General features: G+C 41.0%; 16 non-coding genes across 16 annotated transcripts; 11 read left to right on the top strand and 5 right to left on the bottom strand.

Annotated features, from left to right (window-relative positions):
- Window positions 1–805: 805 nt before the first annotated feature.
- On the bottom strand, window positions 806–900 carry TRNAI-UAU (transfer RNA isoleucine (anticodon UAU)). The gene is made up of 2 exons: window positions 863–900; window positions 806–841 (listed from the first exon to the last, which is right to left on the bottom strand). It is a non-coding gene; the product is annotated as a tRNA-Ile (tRNA).
- Window positions 901–1,312: 412 nt separating this feature from the next.
- TRNAS-GCU (transfer RNA serine (anticodon GCU)) lies at window positions 1,313–1,394 on the top strand. The gene has a single exon. It is a non-coding gene; the product is annotated as a tRNA-Ser (tRNA).
- A 589-nt stretch (window positions 1,395–1,983) lies between these two features.
- Window positions 1,984–2,055, top strand: TRNAT-UGU (transfer RNA threonine (anticodon UGU)). The gene has a single exon. It is a non-coding gene; the product is annotated as a tRNA-Thr (tRNA).
- Window positions 2,056–3,736: 1,681 nt separating this feature from the next.
- On the top strand, window positions 3,737–3,818 carry TRNAS-GCU (transfer RNA serine (anticodon GCU)). Its single transcript has one exon. It is a non-coding gene; the product is annotated as a tRNA-Ser (tRNA).
- A 589-nt stretch (window positions 3,819–4,407) lies between these two features.
- TRNAT-UGU (transfer RNA threonine (anticodon UGU)) lies at window positions 4,408–4,479 on the top strand. Its single transcript has one exon. It is a non-coding gene; the product is annotated as a tRNA-Thr (tRNA).
- Window positions 4,480–5,653: 1,174 nt separating this feature from the next.
- Window positions 5,654–5,748, bottom strand: TRNAI-UAU (transfer RNA isoleucine (anticodon UAU)). The gene is made up of 2 exons: window positions 5,711–5,748; window positions 5,654–5,689 (listed from the first exon to the last, which is right to left on the bottom strand). It is a non-coding gene; the product is annotated as a tRNA-Ile (tRNA).
- A 1,082-nt stretch (window positions 5,749–6,830) lies between these two features.
- TRNAT-UGU (transfer RNA threonine (anticodon UGU)) lies at window positions 6,831–6,902 on the top strand. Its single transcript has one exon. It is a non-coding gene; the product is annotated as a tRNA-Thr (tRNA).
- Window positions 6,903–8,583: 1,681 nt separating this feature from the next.
- TRNAS-GCU (transfer RNA serine (anticodon GCU)) lies at window positions 8,584–8,665 on the top strand. The gene has a single exon. It is a non-coding gene; the product is annotated as a tRNA-Ser (tRNA).
- Window positions 8,666–9,254: 589 nt separating this feature from the next.
- On the top strand, window positions 9,255–9,326 carry TRNAT-UGU (transfer RNA threonine (anticodon UGU)). Its single transcript has one exon. It is a non-coding gene; the product is annotated as a tRNA-Thr (tRNA).
- Window positions 9,327–10,500: 1,174 nt separating this feature from the next.
- TRNAI-UAU (transfer RNA isoleucine (anticodon UAU)) lies at window positions 10,501–10,595 on the bottom strand. Its single transcript has 2 exons — window positions 10,558–10,595; window positions 10,501–10,536 (listed from the first exon to the last, which is right to left on the bottom strand). It is a non-coding gene; the product is annotated as a tRNA-Ile (tRNA).
- Window positions 10,596–11,677: 1,082 nt separating this feature from the next.
- On the top strand, window positions 11,678–11,749 carry TRNAT-UGU (transfer RNA threonine (anticodon UGU)). Its single transcript has one exon. It is a non-coding gene; the product is annotated as a tRNA-Thr (tRNA).
- A 1,174-nt stretch (window positions 11,750–12,923) lies between these two features.
- TRNAI-UAU (transfer RNA isoleucine (anticodon UAU)) lies at window positions 12,924–13,018 on the bottom strand. Its single transcript has 2 exons — window positions 12,981–13,018; window positions 12,924–12,959 (listed from the first exon to the last, which is right to left on the bottom strand). It is a non-coding gene; the product is annotated as a tRNA-Ile (tRNA).
- Window positions 13,019–13,430: 412 nt separating this feature from the next.
- TRNAS-GCU (transfer RNA serine (anticodon GCU)) lies at window positions 13,431–13,512 on the top strand. Its single transcript has one exon. It is a non-coding gene; the product is annotated as a tRNA-Ser (tRNA).
- Window positions 13,513–15,347: 1,835 nt separating this feature from the next.
- Window positions 15,348–15,442, bottom strand: TRNAI-UAU (transfer RNA isoleucine (anticodon UAU)). The gene is made up of 2 exons: window positions 15,405–15,442; window positions 15,348–15,383 (listed from the first exon to the last, which is right to left on the bottom strand). It is a non-coding gene; the product is annotated as a tRNA-Ile (tRNA).
- Window positions 15,443–15,854: 412 nt separating this feature from the next.
- TRNAS-GCU (transfer RNA serine (anticodon GCU)) lies at window positions 15,855–15,936 on the top strand. Its single transcript has one exon. It is a non-coding gene; the product is annotated as a tRNA-Ser (tRNA).
- A 589-nt stretch (window positions 15,937–16,525) lies between these two features.
- Window positions 16,526–16,597, top strand: TRNAT-UGU (transfer RNA threonine (anticodon UGU)). The gene has a single exon. It is a non-coding gene; the product is annotated as a tRNA-Thr (tRNA).
- The last annotated feature ends 1,653 nt before the right edge of the window (window positions 16,598–18,250 follow it).

The following is an 18,250-nucleotide window of genomic DNA, read 5'->3' on the forward strand; positions in this document are numbered from 1 at the left end:
AAAATACTTTTTTTCCCAGATACCCCGGCTCTTAGGCAAATGAGGTTACTCCTCAAAACCCCACCCCCACTCACCATAAATATCCTTCTCTCCTGCTGTCCATTCAAATGATACAAGGTATCTTGTACGTAGAGAGAAAGGGAGAATAGGCAGACTTGCTTCAAAGATTTGATGACTTTGGATGGGTGGGTTGAATGAAGAAGTGAACCTGGTTTCTGGGAAAGGAGTATCGAGATGAAGATGAGGAAAAGTGAACATGGACCACATTCATAGGTTAGAGAAATACATTTAATAGGTTGAATGGTTTTGAAAAGTGAACTTCGAGCAGTAATTGTTGTTTTTTAAACTGCAAAGAAATTAAAAATGAATGTGGGATTGGAGGCACACTCTGAGCAGAAAAGCACCATAAGCTGCTATGGTGCAACTCAAGATGGTGAATAGAACCTTTAATATGATGATGCTCTTCTTTTGCTAGTTTTTTCGAGTCACCTTTTATTGTAAGTAGCTGATACAGCATTTTTTGCAGCTCTTCAGTTTATGGTTATCATGTGAGAACACTGTTTTCATCATATTTATTATTCTACAAATGTATTTTTAAATGCACTGATGTGGTGTTTGCATGAAATGCAAGATGGCACATCATGGAATGTTTAAACTGAGCATCGCGGAGGATATGTGATATTTGGCACCCAGAGGAGTAGGACACGTAGATCCTATAAGAAGTAAAGACTCTCTAGCAAGGGCCGTCCATACTCTGAGTTTAAACTTTACTTTTTGTGAAATGGTTTATGAAAAACAACACGGCTGCTCCAGGTGAGGCTCGAACTCACAACCTCGGCATGGCTCAGTGCAAGTACTGCTGTATAAGTACCGCGCGCTAACCGATTGCGCCACTGGAGCTCTCTCTTTTCACATCTCCCCAGGTGAGCCATCTACAGCTGACCAAGTAGATGACAGACACTGCTCCATCATTCACTGTGCAAGATCGACTCACATGCTAGCATGTTATCATGACTATTAAAAATACAGTCCAAACGGAATAGATTCTATAATTGTCCTATAACATATGCTCTGTCTATTCAAAACCCCATAGAATTATATCTTGACAGTTCTGACAAAGTCTAGGGGAATCTTATGAATATTTGTAATTAGCACATAGTAAGAATTTCCCAAAAATGAAATGTAGGTCCCTGATTGGGGGAAGACGTGGAATGTGAGATCTTGCCTCAGCTGTTTTTTTCTTTTTTAGGTACAGTATATTGACACTTCAGTACCTTTTGTGAAGCAAGGTTTCAGATGGGGCTGTAGGGCAGACGAGGTGGCCGAGTGGTTAAGGCGATGGACTGCTAATCCATTGTGCTCTGCACGCGTGGGTTCGAATCCCACCTTCGTCGGAAAGCCATCAGAGTCTCTTTTGATGGCCAGCATTTCTTGTAGTATAATTACACTCTCTTTCAAGACAGAGCCAGGATCCGCTAGATGGGATCATCTGACTGTTCCATTTTAACAAATATGTCAAATAAAGTGAAGTATTTTGTGCGTAATAGAAATTAGATCTTTCATGGAGTTTCCAGAGGATTGCCTTTCACTCACTCCTGGCTTATTAACCAGTTTGGATAAATAGATTGATAAGAAAGCAGCTCTTACTCCTAAAGTTTAGGCCGTCTCAAATGAATGACTGTTAACATATGTCTGCCCCACAGAGACAGATCACTTCTAATAAGTGGGTTCTCTATATGTCACTGATTGCAGACATACTAACTAGAGCTATCGGTATGGTCTTGAATGCGAAAACTCTTATTTTCTCATATGAAAATGTAGTTTTTCATACTTCCAAAAAAAGTGCCTTAAGCATGGTCTTCAATGTGTGCGCGCACGTGGACATTCATATGCAACTACGTTTCCATACAGAGTCTCAAAATCATAGATATATTCATACCTCAGTAAGAATACATGTTGCAATTTACATCCTGCGTGCAGACTGGCCTTGTAGCTCAGTGGCAGAGCACTGGTCTTGTAAACCAGGGGTCATGAGTTCAAGCCTCATCAGGGCCTTTTTACATGAGTCTTTCTGTATGTTGTTTTCAAGTCATTCTTCCCTGGTGTCACACCTTGCTTTAGGATTGCTTATTGCCAAGCTTCCCTTTCCTGCTTTCATATTATCAAGAAAATATCATGAAGATCATTGAATTATAAATTATTGCCTCACCCCTTCCGATCGCCTGACGAACGCCTGACAAACGCAATTCTCACCCTGCCGGGCAAGCCCTGCCGGGCAAAGCCAAATAAGCCATGCATATTTACAGTTCCTTTGAAAGGCAGAGCGAGGACTAGGACCTCTGTTCCGACTGAATCTGCATCCACAGAAAGGATGTTATAAGGCCCTACAAATTTCACCAAGGAGATGTGAAAGTCTTCCCCCATAAAATACTTTTTTTCCCAGATACCCCGGCTCTTAGGCAAATGAGGTTACTCCTCAAAACCCCACCCCCACTCACCATAAATATCCTTCTCTCCTGCTGTCCATTCAAATGATACAAGGTATCTTGTACATAGAGAGAAAGGGAGAATAGGCAGACTTGCTTCAAAGATTTGGTGACCTTGGATGGGTGGGTTGAATGAAGAAGTGAACCTGGTTTCTGGGAAAGGAGTATCGAGATGAAGATGAGGAAAAGTGAACATGGACCACATTCATAGGTTAGAGAAATACATTTAATAGGTTGAATGGTTTTGAAAAGTGAACTTCGAGCAGTAATTGTTGTTTTTTAAACTGCAAAGAAATTAAAAATGAATGTGGGATTGGAGGCACACTCTGAGCAGAAAAGCACCATAAGCTGCTATGGTGCAACTCAAGATGGTGAATAGAACCTTTAATATGATGATGCTCTTCTTTTGCTAGTTTTTTCGAGTCACCTTTTATTGTAAGTAGCTGATACAGCATTTTTTGCAGCTCTTCAGTTTATGGTTATCATGTGAGAACACTGTTTTCATCATATTTATTATTCTACAAATGTATTTTTAAATGCACTGATGTGGTGTTTTTATGAAATGCAAGATGGCACATCATGGAATGTTTAAACTGAGCATCGCGGAGGATATGTGATATTTGGCACCCAGAGGAGTAGGACACGTAGATCCTATAAGAAGTAAAGACTCTCTAGCAGGGGCCGTCCATACTCTGAGTTTAAACTTTACTTTTTGTGAAATGGTTTATGAAAAACAACACGGCTGCTCCAGGTGAGGCTCGAACTCACAACCTCGGCATGGCTCAGTGCAAGTACTGCTGTATAAGTACCGCGCGCTAACTGATTGCACCACTGGAGCTCTCTCTTTTCACATCTCCCCAGGTGAGCCATCTACAGCTGACCAAGTAGATGACAGACACTGCTCCATCATTCACTGTGCAAGATCGACTCACATGCTAGCATGTTATCATGACTATTAAAAATACAGTCCAAACGGAATAGATTCTATAATTGTCCTATAACATATGCTCTGTCTATTCAAAACCCCATAGAATTATATCTTGACAGTTCTGACAAAGTCTCGGGGAATCTTATGAATATTTGTAATTAGCACATAGTAAGAATTTCCCAAAAATGAAATGTAGGTCCCTGATTGGGGGAAGACGTGGAATGTGAGATCTTGCCTCAGCTGTTTTTTTCTTTTTTAGGTACAGTATATTGACACTTCAGTACCTTTTGTGAAGCAAGGTTTCAGATGGGGCTGTAGGGCAGACGAGGTGGCCGAGTGGTTAAGGCGATGGACTGCTAATCCATTGTGCTCTGCACGCGTGGGTTCGAATCCCACCTTCGTCGGAAAGCCATCAGAGTCTCTTTTGATGGCCAGCATTTCTTGTAGTATAATTACACTCTCTTTCAAGACAGAGCCAGGATCCGCTAGATGGGATCATCTGACTGTTCCATTTTAACAAATATGTCAAATAAAGTGAAGTATTTTGTGCGTAATAGAAATTAGATCTTTCATGGAGTTTCCAGAGGATTGCCTTTCACTCACTCCTGGCTTATTAACCAGTTTGGATAAATAGATTGATAAGAAAGCAGCTCTTACTCCTAAAGTTTAGGCATTCTCAAATGAATGACTGTTAACATATGTCTGCCCCACAGAGACAGATCACTTCTAATAAGTGGGTTCTCTATATGTCACTGATTGCAGACATACTAACTAGAGCTATCGGTATGGTCTTGAATGCGAAAACTCTTATTTTCTCATATGAAAATGTAGTTTTTCATACTTCCAAAAAAAGTGCCTTAAGCATGGTCTTCAATGTGTGCGCGCACGTGGACATTCATATGCAACTACGTTTCCATACAGAGTCTCAAAATCATAGATATATTCATACCTCAGTAAGAATACATGTTGCAATTTACATCCTGCGTGCAGACTGGCCTTGTAGCTCAGTGGCAGAGCACTGGTCTTGTAAACCAGGGGTCATGAGTTCAAGCCTCATCAGGGCCTTTTTACATGAGTCTTTCTGTATGTTGTTTTCAAGTCATTCTTCCCTGGAGTCACACCTTGCTTTAGGATTGCTTATTGCCAAGCTTCCCTTTCCTGCTTTCATATTATCAAGAAAATATCATGAAGATCATTGAATTATAAATTATTGCCTCACCCCTTCCGATCGCCTGACGAACGCCTGACAAACGCCATTCTCACCCTGCCGGGCAAGCCCTGCCGGGCAAAGCCAAATAAGCCATGCATATTTACAGTTCCTTTGAAAGGCAGAGCGAGGACTAGGACCTCTGTTCCGACTGAATCTGCATCCACAGAAAGGATGTTATAAGGCCCTACAAATTTCACCAAGGAGATGTGAAAGTCTTCCCCCATAAAATACTTTTTTTCCCAGATACCCCGGCTCTTAGGCAAATGAGGTTACTCCTCAAAACCCCACCCCCACTCACCATAAATATCCTTCTCTCCTGCTGTCCATTCAAATGATACAAGGTATCTTGTACATAGAGAGAAAGGGAGAATAGTCAGATTTGCTTCAAAGATTTGGTGACTTTGGATGGGTGGGTTGAATGAAGAAGTGAACCTGGTTTCTGGGAAAGGAGTATCGAGATGAAGATGAGGAAAAGTGAACTTGGACCACATTCATAGGTTAGAGAAATACATTTAATAGGTTGAATGGTTTTGAAAAGTGAACTTCGAGCAGTAATTGTTGTTTTTTAAACTGCAAAGAAATTAAAAATGAATGTGGGATTGGAGGCACACTCTGAGCAGAAAAGCACCATAAGCTGCTATGGTGCAACTCAAGATGGTGAATAGAACCTTTAATATGATGATGCTCTTCTTTTGCTAGTTTTTTCGAGTCACCTTTTATTGTAAGTAGCTGATACAGCATTTTTTGCAGCTCTTCAGTTTATGGTTATCATGTGAGAACACTGTTTTCATCATATTTATTATTCTACAAATGTATTTTTAAATGCACTGATGTGGTGTTTGCATGAAATGCAAGATGGCACATCATGGAATGTTTAAACTGAGCATCGCGGAGGATATGTGATATTTGGCACCCAGAGGAGTAGGACACGTAGATCCTATAAGAAGTAAAGACTCTATAGCAAGGGCCGTCCATACTCTGAGTTTAAACTTTACTTTTTGTGAAATGGTTTATGAAAAACAACACGGCTGCTCCAGGTGAGGCTCGAACTCACAACCTCGGCATGGCTCAGTGAAAGTACTGCTGTATAAGTACCGCGCGTTAACCGATTGCGCCACTGGAGCTCTCTCTTTTCACATCTCCCCAGGTGAGCCATCTACAGCTGACCAAGTAGATGACAGACACTGCTCCATCATTCACTGTGCAAGATCGACTCACATGCTAGCATGTTATCATGACTATTAAAAATACAGTCCAAACGGAATAGATTCTATAATTGTCCTATAACATATGCTCTGTCAATTCAAAACCCCATAGAATTATATCTTGACAGTTCTGACAAAGTCTAGGGGAATCTTATGAATATTTGTAATTAGCACATAGTAAGAATTTACCAAAAATGAAATGTAGGTCCCTGATTGGGGGAAGACGTGGAATGTGAGATCTTGCCTCAGCTGTTTTTTTCTTTTTTGGTACAGTATATTGACACTTCAGTACCTTTTGTGAAGCAAGGTTTCAGATGGGGCTGTAGGGCAGACGAGGTGGCCGAGTGGTTAAGGCGAAGGACTGCTAATCCATTGTGCTCTGCACGCGTGGGTTTGAATCCCACCTTCGTCGGAAAGCCATCAGAGTCTCTTTTGATGGCCAGCATTTCTTGTAGTATAATTACACTCTCTTTCAAGACAGAGCCAGGATCCGCTAGATGGGATCATCTGACTGTTCCATTTTAACAAATATGTCAAATAAAGTGAAGTATTTTGTGCGTAATAGAAATTAGATCTTTCATGGAGTTTCCAGAGGATTGCCTTTCACTCACTCCTGGCTTATTAACCAGTTTGGATAAATAGATTGATAAGAAAGCAGCTCTTACTCCTAAAGTTTAGGCCGTCTCAAATGAATGACTGTTAACATATGTCTGCCCCACAGAGACAGATCACTTCTAATAAGTGGGTTCTCTATATGTCACTGATTGCAGACATACTAACTAGAGCTATCGGTATGGTCTTGAATGCGAAAACTCTTATTTTCTCATATGAAAATGTAGTTTTTCATACTTCCAAAAAAAGTGCCTTAAGCATGGTCTTCAATGTGTGCGCGCACGTGGACATTCATATGCAACTACGTTTCCATACAGAGTCTCAAAATCATAGATATATTCATACCTCAGTAAGAATACATGTTGCAATTTACATCTTGCGTGCAGACTGGCCTTGTAGCTCAGTGGCAGAGCACTGGTCTTGTAAACCAGGGGTCATGAGTTCAAGCCTCATCAGGGCCTTTTTACATGAGTCTTTCTGTATGTTGTTTTCAAGTCATTCTTCCCTGGAGTCACACCTTGCTTTAGGATTGCTTATTGCCAAGCTTCCCTTTCCTGCTTTCATATTATCAAGAAAATATCATGAAGATCATTGAATTATAAATTATTGCCTCACCCCTTCCGATCGCCTGACGAACGCCTGACAAACGCCATTCTCACCCTGGCGGGCAAGCCCTGCCGGGCAAAGCCAAATAAGCCATGCATATTTACAGTTCCTTTGAAAGGCAGAGCGAGGACTAGGACCTCTGTTCCGACTGAATCTGCATCCACAGAAAGGATGTTATAAGGCCCTACAAATTTCACCAAGGAGATGTGAAAGTCTTCCCCCATAAAATACTTTTTTTCCCAGATACCCCGGCTCTTAGGCAAATGAGGTTACTCCTCAAAACCCCACCCCCACTCACCATAAATATCCTTCTCTCCTGCTGTCCATTCAAATGATACAAGGTATCTTGTACATAGAGAGAAAGGGAGAATAGGCAGACTTGCTTCAAAGATTTGGTGACTTTGGATGGGTGGGTTGAATGAAGAAGTGAACCTGGTTTCTGGGAAAGGAGTATCGAGATGAAGATGAGGAAAAGTGAACATGGACCACATTCATAGGTTAGAGAAATACATTTAATAGGTTGAATGGTTTTGAAAAGTGAACTTCGAGCAGTAATTGTTGTTTTTTAAACTGCAAAGAAATTAAAAATGAATGTGGGATTGGAGGCACACTCTGAGCAGAAAAGCACCATAAGCTGCTATGGTGCAACTCAAGATGGTGAATAGAACCTTTAATATGATGATGCTCTTCTTTTGCTAGTTTTTTCGAGTCACCTTTTATTGTAAGTAGCTGATACAGCATTTTTTGCAGCTCTTCAGTTTATGGTTATCATGTGAGAACACTGTTTTCATCATATTTATTAATAAACAAATGTATTTTTAAATGCACTGATGTGGTGTTTGCATGAAATGCAAGATGGCACATCATGGAATGTTTAAACTGAGCATCGCGGAGGATATGTGATATTTGGCACCCAGAGGAGTAGGACACGTAGATCCTATAAGAAGTAAAGACTCTCTAGCAAGGGCCGTCCATACTCTGAGTTTAAACTTTACTTTTTGTGAAATGGTTTATGAAAAACAACACGGCTGCACCAGGTGAGGCTCGAACTCACAACCTCGGCATGGCTCAGTGCAAGTACTGCTGTATAAGTACCGCGCGCTAACCGATTGCACCACTGGAGCTCTCTCTTTTCACATCTCCCCAGGTGAGCCATCTACAGCTGACCAAGTAGATGACAGACACTGCTCCATCATTCACTGTGCAAGATCGACTCACATGCTAGCATGTTATCATGACTATTAAAAATACAGTCCAAACGGAATAGATTCTATAATTGTCCTATAACATATGCTCTGTCTATTCAAAACCCCATAGAATTATATCTTGACAGTTCTGACAAAGTCTCGGGGAATCTTATGAATATTTGTAATTAGCACATAGTAAGAATTTCCCAAAAATGAAATGTAGGTCCCTGATTGGGGGAAGACGTGGAATGTGAGATCTTGCCTCAGCTGTTTTTTTCTTTTTTAGGTACAGTATATTGACACTTCAGTACCTTTTGTGAAGCAAGGTTTCAGATGGGGCTGTAGGGCAGACGAGGTGGCCGAGTGGTTAAGGCGATGGACTGCTAATCCATTGTGCTCTGCACGCGTGGGTTCGAATCCCACCTTCGTCGGACAGCCATCAGAGTCTCTTTTGATGGCCAGCATTTCTTGTAGTATAATTACACTCTCTTTCAAGACAGAGCCAGGATCCGCTAGATGGGATCATCTGACTGTTCCATTTTAACAAATATGTCAAATAAAGTGAAGTATTTTGTGCGTAATAGAAATTAGATCTTTCATGGAGTTTCCAGAGGATTGCCTTTCACTCACTCCTGGCTTATTAACCAGTTTGGATAAATAGATTGATAAGAAAGCAGCTCTTACTCCTAAAGTTTAGGCATTCTCAAATGAATGACTGTTAACATATGTCTGCCCCACAGAGACAGATCACTTCTAATAAGTGGGTTCTCTATATGTCACTGATTGCAGACATACTAACTAGAGCTATCGGTATGGTCTTGAATGCGAAAACTCTTATTTTCTCATATGAAAATGTAGTTTTTCATACTTCCAAAAAAAGTGCCTTAAGCATGGTCTTCAATGTGTGCGCGCACGTGGACATTCATATGCAACTACGTTTCCATACAGAGTCTCAAAATCATAGATATATTCATACCTCAGTAAGAATACATGTTGCAATTTACATCCTGCGTGCAGACTGGCCTTGTAGCTCAGTGGCAGAGCACTGGTCTTGTAAACCAGGGGTCATGAGTTCAAGCCTCATCAGGGCCTTTTTACATGAGTCTTTCTGTATGTTGTTTTCAAGTCATTCTTCCCTGGAGTCACACCTTGCTTTAGGATTGCTTATTGCCAAGCTTCCCTTTCCTGCTTTCATATTATCAAGAAAATATCATGAAGATCATTGAATTATAAATTATTGCCTCACCCCTTCCGATCGCCTGACGAACGCCTGACAAACGCCATTCTCACCCTGCCGGGCAAGCCCTGCCGGGCAAAGCCAAATAAGCCATGCATATTTACAGTTCCTTTGAAAGGCAGAGCGAGGACTAGGACCTCTGTTCCGACTGAATCTGCATCCACAGAAAGGATGTTATAAGGCCCTACAAATTTCACCAAGGAGATGTGAAAGTCTTCCCCCATAAAATACTTTTTTTCCCAGATACCCCGGCTCTTAGGCAAATGAGGTTACTCCTCAAAACCCCACCCACACTCACCATAAATATCCTTCTCTCCTGCTGTCCATTCAAATGATACAAGGTATCTTGTACATAGAGAGAAAGGGAGAATAGTCAGATTTGCTTCAAAGATTTGGTGACTTTGGATGGGTGGGTTGAATGAAGAAGTGAACCTGGTTTCTGGGAAAGGAGTATCGAGATGAAGATGAGGAAAAGTGAACTTGGACCACATTCATAGGTTAGAGAAATACATTTAATAGGTTGAATGGTTTTGAAAAGTGAACTTCGAGCAGTAATTGTTGTTTTTTAAACTGCAAAGAAATTAAAAATGAATGTGGGATTGGAGGCACACTCTGAGCAGAAAAGCACCATAAGCTGCTATGGTGCAACTCAAGATGGTGAATAGAACCTTTAATATGATGATGCTCTTCTTTTGCTAGTTTTTTCGAGTCACCTTTTATTGTAAGTAGCTGATACAGCATTTTTTGCAGCTCTTCAGTTTATGGTTATCATGTGAGAACACTGTTTTCATCATATTTATTATTCTACAAATGTATTTTTAAATGCACTGATGTGGTGTTTGCATGAAATGCAAGATGGCACATCATGGAATGTTTAAACTGAGCATCGCGGAGGATATGTGATATTTGGCACCCAGAGGAGTAGGACACGTAGATCCTATAAGAAGTAAAGACTCTATAGCAAGGGCCGTCCATACTCTGAGTTTAAACTTTACTTTTTGTGAAATGGTTTATGAAAAACAACACGGCTGCTCCAGGTGAGGCTCGAACTCACAACCTCGGCATGGCTCAGTGCAAGTACTGCTGTATAAGTACCGCGCGTTAACCGATTGCGCCACTGGAGCTCTCTCTTTTCACATCTCCCCAGGTGAGCCATCTACAGCTGACCAAGTAGATGACAGACACTGCTCCATCATTCACTGTGCAAGATCGACTCACATGCTAGCATGTTATCATGACTATTAAAAATACAGTCCAAACGGAATAGATTCTATAATTGTCCTATAACATATGCTCTGTCAATTCAAAACCCCATAGAATTATATCTTGACAGTTCTGACAAAGTCTAGGGGAATCTTATGAATATTTGTAATTAGCACATAGTAAGAATTTACCAAAAATGAAATGTAGGTCCCTGATTGGGGGAAGACGTGGAATGTGAGATCTTGCCTCAGCTGTTTTTTTCTTTTTTGGTACAGTATATTGACACTTCAGTACCTTTTGTGAAGCAAGGTTTCAGATGGGGCTGTAGGGCAGACGAGGTGGCCGAGTGGTTAAGGCGAAGGACTGCTAATCCATTGTGCTCTGCACGCGTGGGTTTGAATCCCACCTTCGTCGGAAAGCCATCAGAGTCTCTTTTGATGGCCAGCATTTCTTGTAGTATAATTACACTCTCTTTCAAGACAGAGCCAGGATCCGCTAGATGGGATCATCTGACTGTTCCATTTTAACAAATATGTCAAATAAAGTGAAGTATTTTGTGCGTAATAGAAATTAGATCTTTCATGGAGTTTCCAGAGGATTGCCTTTCACTCACTCCTGGCTTATTAACCAGTTTGGATAAATAGATTGATAAGAAAGCAGCTCTTACTCCTAAAGTTTAGGCCGTCTCAAATGAATGACTGTTAACATATGTCTGCCCCACAGAGACAGATCACTTCTAATAAGTGGGTTCTCTATATGTCACTGATTGCAGACATACTAACTAGAGCTATCGGTATGGTCTTGAATGCGAAAACTCTTATTTTCTCATATGAAAATGTAGTTTTTCATACTTCCAAAAAAAGTGCCTTAAGCATGGTCTTCAATGTGTGCGCGCACGTGGACATTCATATGCAACTACGTTTCCATACAGAGTCTCAAAATCATAGATATATTCATACCTCAGTAAGAATACATGTTGCAATTTACATCTTGCGTGCAGACTGGCCTTGTAGCTCAGTGGCAGAGCACTGGTCTTGTAAACCAGGGGTCATGAGTTCAAGCCTCATCAGGGCCTTTTTACATGAGTCTTTCTGTATGTTGTTTTCAAGTCATTCTTCCCTGGAGTCACACCTTGCTTTAGGATTGCTTATTGCCAAGCTTCCCTTTCCTGCTTTCATATTATCAAGAAAATATCATGAAGATCATTGAATTATAAATTATTGCCTCACCCCTTCCGATCGCCTGACGAACGCCTGACAAACGCCATTCTCACCCTGGCGGGCAAGCCCTGCCGGGCAAAGCCAAATAAGCCATGCATATTTACAGTTCCTTTGAAAGGCAGAGCGAGGACTAGGACCTCTGTTCCGACTGAATCTGCATCCACAGAAAGGATGTTATAAGGCCCTACAAATTTCACCAAGGAGATGTGAAAGTCTTCCCCCATAAAATACTTTTTTTCCCAGATACCCCGGCTCTTAGGCAAATGAGGTTACTCCTCAAAACCCCACCCCCACTCACCATAAATATCCTTCTCTCCTGCTGTCCATTCAAATGATACAAGGTATCTTGTACATAGAGAGAAAGGGAGAATAGGCAGACTTGCTTCAAAGATTTGGTGACTTTGGATGGGTGGGTTGAATGAAGAAGTGAACCTGGTTTCTGGGAAAGGAGTATCGAGATGAAGATGAGGAAAAGTGAACATGGACCACATTCATAGGTTAGAGAAATACATTTAATAGGTTGAATGGTTTTGAAAAGTGAACTTCGAGCAGTAATTGTTGTTTTTTAAACTGCAAAGAAATTAAAAATGAATGTGGGATTGGAGGCACACTCTGAGCAGAAAAGCACCATAAGCTGCTATGGTGCAACTCAAGATGGTGAATAGAACCTTTAATATGATGATGCTCTTCTTTTGCTAGTTTTTTCGAGTCACCTTTTATTGTAAGTAGCTGATACAGCATTTTTTGCAGCTCTTCAGTTTATGGTTATCATGTGAGAACACTGTTTTCATCATATTTATTATTCTACAAATGTATTTTTAAATGCACTGATGTGGTGTTTGCATGAAATGCAAGATGGCACATCATGGAATGTTTAAACTGAGCATCGCGGAGGATATGTGATATTTGGCACCCAGAGGAGTAGGACACGTAGATCCTATAAGAAGTAAAGACTCTCTAGCAAGGGCCGTCCATACTCTGAGTTTAAACTTTACTTTTTGTGAAATGGTTTATGAAAAACAACACGGCTGCTCCAGGTGAGGCTCGAACTCACAACCTCGGCATGGCTCAGTGCAAGTACTGCTGTATAAGTACCGCGCGCTAACCGATTGCACCACTGGAGCTCTCTCTTTTCACATCTCCCCAGGTGAGCCATCTACAGCTGACCAAGTAGATGACAGACACTCCTCCATCATTCACTGTGCAAGATCGACTCACATGCTAGCATGTTATCATGACTATTAAAAATACAGTCCAAACGGAATAGATTCTATAATTGTCCTATAACATATGCTCTGTCTATTCAAAACCCCATAGAATTATATCTTGACAGTTCTGACAAAGTCTCGGGGAATCTTATGAATATTTGTAATTAGCACATAGTAAGAATTTCCCAAAAATGAAATGTAGGTCCCTGATTGGGGGAAGACGTGGAATGTGAGATCTTGCCTCAGCTGTTTTTTTCTTTTTTAGGTACAGTATATTGACACTTCAGTACCTTTTGTGAAGCAAGGTTTCAGATGGGGCTGTAGGGCAGACGAGGTGGCCGAGTGGTTAAGGCGATGGACTGCTAATCCATTGTGCTCTGCACGCGTGGGTTCGAATCCCACCTTCGTCGGAAAGCCATCAGAGTCTCTTTTGATGGCCAGCATTTCTTGTAGTATAATTACACTCTCTTTCAAGACAGAGCCAGGATCCGCTAGATGGGATCATCTGACTGTTCCATTTTAACAAATATGTCAAATAAAGTGAAGTATTTTGTGCGTAATAGAAATTAGATCTTTCATGGAGTTTCCAGAGGATTGCCTTTCACTCACTCCTGGCTTATTAACCAGTTTGGATAAATAGATTGATAAGAAAGCAGCTCTTACTCCTAAAGTTTAGGCATTCTCAAATGAATGACTGTTAACATATGTCTGCCCCACAGAGACAGATCACTTCTAATAAGTGGGTTCTCTATATGTCACTGATTGCAGACATACTAACTAGAGCTATCGGTATGGTCTTGAATGCGAAAACTCTTATTTTCTCATATGAAAATGTAGTTTTTCATACTTCCAAAAAAAGTGCCTTAAGCATGGTCTTCAATGTGTGCGCGCACGTGGACATTCATATGCAACTACGTTTCCATATAGAGTCTCAAAATCATAGATATATTCATACCTCAGTAAGAATACATGTTGCAATTTACATCCTGCGTGCAGACTGTCCTTGTAGCTCAGTGGCAGAGCACTGGTCTTGTAAACCAGGGGTCATGAGTTCAAGCCTCATCAGGGCCTTTTTACATGAGTCTTTCTGTATGTTGTTTTCAAGTCATTCTTCCCTGGAGTCACACCTTGCTTTAGGATTGCTTATTGCCAAGCTTCCCTTTCCTGCTTTCATATTATCAAGAAAATATCATGAAGATCATTGAATTATAAATTATTGCCTCACCCCTTCCGATCGCCTGACGAACGCCTGACAAACGCCATTCTCACCCTGGCGGGCAAGCCCTGCCGGGCAAAGCCAAATAAGCCATGCATATTTACAGTTCCTTTGAAAGGCAGAGCGAGGACTAGGACCTCTGTTCCGACTGAATCTGCATCCACAGAAAGGATGTTATAAGGCCCTACAAATTTCACCAAGGAGATGTGAAAGTCTTCCCCCATAAAATACTTTTTTTCCCAGATACCCCGGCTCTTAGGCAAATGAGGTTACTCCTCAAAACCCCACCCCCACTCACCATAAATATCCTTCTCTCCTGCTGTCCATTCAAATGATACAAGGTATCTTGTACATAGAGAGAAAGGGAGAATAGGCAGACTTGCTTCAAAGATTTGGTGACTTTGGATGGGTGGGTTGAATGAAGAAGTGAACCTGGTTTCTGGGAAAGGAGTATCGAGATGAAGATGAGGAAAAGTGAACATGGACCACATTCATAGGTTAGAGAAATACATTTAATAGGTTGAATGGTTTTGAAAAGTGAACTTCGAGCAGTAATTGTTGTTTTTTAAACTGCAAAGAAATTAAAAATGAATGTGGGATTGGAGGCACACTCTGAGCAGAAAAGCACCATAAGCTGCTATGGTGCAACTCAAGATGGTGAATAGAACCTTTAATATGATGATGCTCTTCTTTTGCTAGTTTTTTCGAGTCACCTTTTATTGTAAGTAGCTGATACAGCATTTTTTGCAGCTCTTCAGTTTATGGTTATCATGTGAGAACACTGTTTTCATCATATTTATTATTCTACAAATGTATTTTTAAATGCACTGATGTGGTGTTTGCATGAAATGCAAGATGGCACATCATGGAATGTTTAAACTGAGCATCGCGGAGGATATGTGATATTTGGCACCCAGAGGAGTAGGACACGTAGATCCTATAAGAAGTAAAGACTCTATAGCAAGGGCCGTCCATACTCTGAGTTTAAACTTTACTTTTTGTGAAATGGTTTATGAAAAACAACACGGCTGCTCCAGGTGAGGCTCGAACTCACAACCTCGGCATGGCTCAGTGCAAGTACTGCTGTATAAGTACCGCGCGCTAACCGATTGCACCACTGGAGCTCTCTCTTTTCACATCTCCCCAGGTGAGCCATCTACAGCTGACCAAGTAGATGACAGACACTGCTCCATCATTCACTGTGCAAGATCGACTCACATGCTAGCATGTTATCATGACTATTAAAAATACAGTCCAAACGGAATAGATTCTATAATTGTCCTATAACATATGCTCTGTCTATTCAAAACCCCATAGAATTATATCTTGACAGTTCTGACAAAGTCTCGGGGAATCTTATGAATATTTGTAATTAGCACATAGTAAGAATTTCCCAAAAATGAAATGTAGGTCCCTGATTGGGGGAAGACGTGGAATGTGAGATCTTGCCTCAGCTGTTTTTTTCTTTTTTAGGTACAGTATATTGACACTTCAGTACCTTTTGTGAAGCAAGGTTTCAGATGGGGCTGTAGGGCAGACGAGGTGGCCGAGTGGTTAAGGCGATGGACTGCTAATCCATTGTGCTCTGCACGCGTGGGTTCGAATCCCACCTTCGTCGGAAAGCCATCAGAGTCTCTTTTGATGGCCAGCATTTCTTGTAGTATAATTACACTCTCTTTCAAGACAGAGCCAGGATCCGCTAGATGGGATCATCTGACTGTTCCATTTTAACAAATATGTCAAATAAAGTGAAGTATTTTGTGCGTAATAGAAATTAGATCTTTCATGGAGTTTCCAGAGGATTGCCTTTCACTCACTCCTGGCTTATTAACCAGTTTGGATAAATAGATTGATAAGAAAGCAGCTCTTACTCCTAAAGTTTAGGCATTCTCAAATGAATGACTGTTAACATATGTCTGCCCCACAGAGACAGATCACTTCTAATAAGTGGGTTCTCTATATGTCACTGATTGCAGACATACTAACTAGAGCTATCGGTATGGTCTTGAATGCGAAAACTCTTATTTTCTCATATGAAAATGTAGTTTTTCATACTTCCAAAAAAAGTGCCTTAAGCATGGTCTTCAATGTGTGCGCGCACGTGGACATTCATATGCAACTACGTTTCCATACAGAGTCTCAAAATCATAGATATATTCATACCTCAGTAAGAATACATGTTGCAATTTACATCCTGCGTGCAGACTGGCCTTGTAGCTCAGTGGCAGAGCACTGGTCTTGTAAACCAGGGGTCATGAGTTCAAGCCTCATCAGGGCCTTTTTACATGAGTCTTTCTGTATGTTGTTTTCAAGTCATTCTTCCCTGGAGTCACACCTTGCTTTAGGATTGCTTATTGCCAAGCTTCCCTTTCCTGCTTTCATATTATCAAGAAAATATCATGAAGATCATTGAATTATAAATTATTGCCTCACCCCTTCCGATCGCCTGACGAACGCCTGACAAACGTCATTCTCACCCTGCCGGGCAAGCCCTGCCGGGCAAAGCCAAATAAGCCATGCATATTTACAGTTCCTTTGAAAGGCAGAGCGAGGACTAGGACCTCTGTTCCTACTGAATCTGCATCCACAGAAAGGATGTTATAAGGCCCTACAAATTTCACCAAGGAGATGTGAAAGTCTTCCCCCATAAAATACTTTTTTTCCCAGATACCCCGGCTCTTAGGCAAATGAGGTTACTCCTCAAAACCCCACCCCCACTCACCATAAATATCCTTCTCTCCTGCTGTCCATTCAAATGATACAAGGTATCTTGTACATAGAGAGAAAGGGAGAATAGGCAGACTTGCTTCAAAGATTTGGTGACTTTGGATGGGTGGGTTGAATGAAGAAGTGAACCTGGTTTCTGGGAAAGGAGTATCGAGATGAAGATGAGGAAAAGTGAACATGGACCACATTCATAGGTTAGAGAAATACATTTAATAGGTTGAATGGTTTTGAAAAGTGAACTTCGAGCAGTAATTGTTGTTTTTTAAACTGCAAAGAAATTAAAAATGAATGTGGGATTGGAGGCACACTCTGAGCAGAAAAGCACCATAAGCTGCTATGGTGCAACTCAAGATGGTGAATAGAACCTTTAATATGATGATGCTCTTCTTTTGCTAGTTTTTTCGAGTCACCTTTTATTGTAAGTAGCTGATACAGCATTTTTTGCAGCTCTTCAGTTTATGGTTATCATGTGAGAACACTGTTTTCATCATATTTATTATTCTACAAATGTATTTTTAAATGCACTGATGTGGTGTTTGCATGAAATGCAAGATGGCACATCATGGAATGTTTAAACTGAGCATCGCGGAGGATATGTGATATTTGGCACCCAGAGGAGTAGGACACGTAGATCCTATAAGAAGTAAAGACTCTCTAGCAAGGGCCGTCCATACTCTGAGTTTAAACTTTACTTTTTGTGAAATGGTTTATGAAAAACAACACGGCTGCTCCAGGTGAGGCTCAAACTCACAACCTCGGCATGGCTCAGTGCAAGTACTGCTGTATAAGTACCGCGCGCTAACCGATTGCACCACTGGAGCTCTCTCTTTTCACATCTCCCCAGGTGAGCCATCTACAGCTGACCAAGTAGATGACAGACACTGCTCCATCATTCACTGTGCAAGATCGACTCACATGCTAGCATGTTATCATGACTATTAAAAATACAGTCCAAACGGAATAGATTCTATAATTGTCCTATAACATATGCTCTGTCTATTCAAAACCCCATAGAATTATATCTTGACAGTTCTGACAAAGTCTCGGGGAATCTTATGAATATTTGTAATTAGCACATAGTAAGAATTTCCCAAAAATGAAATGTAGGTCCCTGATTGGGGGAAGACGTGGAATGTGAGATCTTGCCTCAGCTGTTTTTTTCTTTTTTAGGTACAGTATATTGACACTTCAGTACCTTTTGTGAA

Source organism: Triturus cristatus, chromosome 12, assembly GCF_964204655.1.
Source record: "Triturus cristatus chromosome 12, aTriCri1.1, whole genome shotgun sequence".
Classification (NCBI taxonomy): domain Eukaryota; kingdom Metazoa; phylum Chordata; class Amphibia; order Caudata; family Salamandridae; genus Triturus; species Triturus cristatus.